Here is a 4,026-nt window from a genome sequence, read left to right on the forward strand (position 1 = left end):
AAGGAGAGGGTGTAAAAAAGGAGAGATTAAAGACATTAGAGGGGAGGAGGGCCCAAGGAAAGGCCACAGAGGGAAAAGGACACTGAGAAAGAGAAAAAGAACAAAGTTCAAGCCAGCACACTCCCAAATGCATACACACAACAAACAAAAAGACAAGAAAAAGCATTGAGAAATCATGGAAATTAATAGTACTTCCTTCCCCACCCACCCTATTCACTGAACACTGTTCCATGAGTTCAGCATTCCTTACATTCCTCCTCAGGTCTCTTTCAGCATCAGTATCAACCCTGTCTTAAACCAGTTATGCATCCTTTGCCTATTTGGACCCTTATTGCTTCTCTCACAGGAAACCCATCTCATTCTTTGAGAATAGCATTGCTTCCCAAATACCCCTGAGCATTACCACTGATCTATCAGGAGCTCCAGCCCTCTTCTTACTGCTAATCTCATTAGTCTACTCTGCGGGTTCAGCCACCTGACCCAGTGTACACATAGAAAAGGCCAGGTTTGCCCAACTCCTCCCCATCACACACTTGGCACCCAAAGGCAATATCAATCCTCAGCACTGCCTCTGTGTGCAATTCTAATGCCCTGGGTGAACCAATACAAATATTCTAGTGTGAAGGCTCACATCTTACCGAATTTTGTTCTTGTGGGGAAGCAGTCATCCCAGGCCACCCAACCACGGGTGTGGTCCATATACAACCAAAGTCCATCCAGGCTATGTCCTTAAACAGATCCCAGTTTATCTCCATGATTCCTCAGGTCTCCTGTTCCTTGATCACCTCTAGCTGAAAAGAAGGGAATGTATTTTAAATCATACACTTTGTGATTCCAAAAATGGCCTCTTGATGTTCAGAATGTTCAAATATTTAAACTTGGCTCTGATAGCATTCTTTATTCCCCAAGGAGAAAAATTGGGCTCTGCTAAAGTCTTTACTGGGAAACAGATGCACCATGTACAAGCTGGGTGCTCTGGGAAAGGGGGCCTCTCTGGGGACTCATAGAGTCTCCACTAAGAATCTGACACCTCTCAGTGTACTTGTACAGTGCACATGTCATCCTTCCCTGTCCATTTACACCAACCCATCACCCCTTCCTTCCACAAACAATTTTTTTTAATTTAATTTAATTTTATTTGTGAACATACTGTACAGAGGAGTTACAATTACATGGGCAGGATAATGCATACATTTCTTACCAAGCATTGCAGCCTCCTCCTTTGTTTACCCTTCACATCCCTTCCCAGCCTCCCCCCTAACCCCCAATCCCAATCCTTCTCCTTCCCCCCCTCCCCCCCTACACCGACGTTGTAAAGCTCGTTTTGGACATGACAACTTGTACTTCTCCTTGTTGCAACAGGTTCCACAAACAATTGTAAGGTGACTCTTACACAGCTGTCCCTCACATAAATACACAAATCCCCTTTCAAAATAGAGAAACTAACCTTTGCCACACCAGATTAACAAAGCCAATTGCATTCCCTGATGCTGTAGGCTCTTGTCTGTAATCCTACCTATCTCCCAAGGTGACACCTTGAAGACTGCATTTACAGCAAGTCTGGGAAATCTCCATCTTCAAGGAAATAGAGAAATGCAAGCCTGAACTGTAACTCAAGCAGGAGAGAACCAGACATAGCCATGAAAACTGAGAAAGAAAAAAAGAGGAAGACAGAGAGGGAGAAAGGGAAAGAGGGAAAAAAGGGAGAAGTGCACAGAGAGAGGAGGAGTGAGGGAGGTGGATGGAGAGAGAGACAGATTCAAGGGCAGGGAGAGAGTGAGAGGGAATGGTAGAGGGTAGTAGTAGAACATCAAGAAGAGGAACAGGAGAAGTAGAATAGGAGTAGTTATGGGAGGAATGAAAACAAAGGAAGAAAAATGGTGGGCAGGGGCAGGGAGAAGGTGAGAAAAGTGGAGAGAGAACAGAGAAGGCAAAGGAAATAGAGCATAAGAAAAAAAGCACTGAGGTGTAGCAGCACACATTCACAAACACATACACACAACAAACAAAAGGAAAAAAATAAAAGAATAGGAATTGAGAAATCTTACAAATCAATAGTTAATTCCTTCCCAACCACTGTCTTCACTGGGTGGAAAATGTCTAGTGTGCCCGACCAGCTAAAAGAATCTAGGCCCCAAATGTAGCTGGAACTGGAGCTCTGCAGGGTGTAGAGTGGAAGGACAGGCAGACTGGCACTTCGGGCTCTCAAGAGGTAACTGAAATTTTGAGGACAAGCTGAAGGTGTTATATCCTGAAGAAAAAGTGACTCTTTTTCGTGGAGAGGGCTGGTGGGATTGTCATCAGGAGGTGTGCATGGTGGACTAGCCAAAGGCATCGTTTTTTATTCCACACTTCTGGTATTCTCCTTCAAGTTTTCTTGGATGAGCAGGTAGGTGCCCATGGCTTCATTGAATGCTCTGTCCTGGAATGTCCTTTCAATACCAGCTAGGGTGTACCCCATGTTGCCCATGACTGTGACAATAATGGGGTCCAGCTTGCTGGAAAGTGGCTCATCAGGAAGCAGGCCAAATCCCACACCTAGAGTCAGCCATCAGTGCTCCATTATCTCCTCAATAGCAGGCCTCAGATTGAAGCCCACAGTCAGCAGTTTAGGAAGGAGATCATGTCCCATTGCAGTTGGTAAAGGGGACCGGTGTACCTGGCCTCTAGGATTTGTTTCCGTATCTGAGTCATTTTATTCCCCTCAAATGGGAACTTTCCCATTGTCATCATATACAAAAGCACGCCTAAGTTCCCAAATGTCCACCTTGTACCCATTGAACATGTTCTGTAGGTACATTTCAGGGGGTGGAATAGCAAGGCTCCACAAACCCCCCTTTAGCAACTTCCCTGTCACCCTGATGCTAATGACAAAATCACTGACCTTGACATTGCAATTGGTATCCAATAGGACGTTGTCGGCCTTCAGGTCTAGTGTGCAATTCTGTTCTCATGAATGTAGTGAACATCACTCGTGATCTGCTTGAACAATCTCTTGGCTTCATATTCTAATAGGTGACTGCAAGGGGATTTATTGCCCCACCCCAAGAGATAGCCCCGAGTGTCCAGCTCAGTGACAAGGTACACACAGTCTTCATCCTCCATCACCTGGAACAATAGTATGATGTGTGGGTGATATACACTCTTCACAATGGCTACTTCATTTTCTATCTCATGGCTTTTTAGATCGTTCTTTGGGAGAACTTTGACTGCCACTGTGGTGTCTGTGAGGCAGTGATGGGCCAGCTTCACATAGCCACAGCTGCCATAACCGATGATCTCTGTCAAGTTGTACTGTCCAATGACAGTGATCTCCTCCTCCTTTGGGGAGGAACTAAAGTTGTACATTAACATCTTGCCCCTGGGATGGCAAGTGATCAAGCTTAAGAATTACCTAAGATGATCTCAATGAAGTTGACAACTAATAAATCTTAAGAAACGGAAGGTAAACTACTAACAAAGTAAACACAACCCCCAGATGAGTAAATGAATTCCCCAAACCCAAACAACACAACCACCACCCCCCCCACACCCAATGAAAGTAACCAAGTAGCTCTAGGTTAGCGGGTCACCAAGTAAAAGCTCCCAGTGCTGTAACTGAAAAAGCTGGAGAGAAGCTGCCTCATATGTACCCTGCTGGGCACGCCTCACAATGCCCTGTGATGTCGGGGGAAATGGACCAATCACAAGTCAGGCCATTGACATCAGTGAGGAAGTGAACCAATCAGAGCCCAGTGCACACCCTCTGGCAGTTAGGTACTTGGGCCAGGAAGTCTGTTGCCAACAACACTGGGCACATGGGAGGATGCTCTTACTGCTACCATGACAGCCATGTGGGAACCATGAGGACATTGGCCAGTGGCCCTCATCTTCGGGGTTGGGCATCCTAAGAAAACCCCTGTGAGGACATCACCCAGTGGGGTATTGATGAACCCCAGAGAGTGAGACAATCCATGGAGGCACAGTGAGAAGTGAACAAAAGAAATTTATTTACACTATTTACACCAGAAAGGTGTCTTGAGACTA

General features: G+C 45.6%; 1 long non-coding RNA gene across 1 annotated transcript; it reads right to left on the bottom strand.

The window, feature by feature from the left end:
• Positions 1 to 641: 641 nt before the first annotated feature.
• On the bottom strand, positions 642 to 3,472 carry LOC138840901 (uncharacterized). The gene is made up of 3 exons (XR_011376264.1): positions 3,395 to 3,472; positions 2,885 to 3,108; positions 642 to 791 (listed from the first exon to the last, which is right to left on the bottom strand). It is a non-coding gene; the product is annotated as an uncharacterized lncRNA (long non-coding RNA).
• Positions 3,473 to 4,026: the final 554 nt, after the last annotated feature.

The sequence above is a fragment of the Dipodomys merriami genome, unplaced genomic scaffold (genome assembly GCF_024711535.1).
Source record: "Dipodomys merriami isolate MVZ:Mamm:240054 unplaced genomic scaffold, mDipMer1.0.p SCAF_3061, whole genome shotgun sequence".
In the NCBI taxonomy this organism is placed as follows: domain Eukaryota; kingdom Metazoa; phylum Chordata; class Mammalia; order Rodentia; family Heteromyidae; genus Dipodomys; species Dipodomys merriami.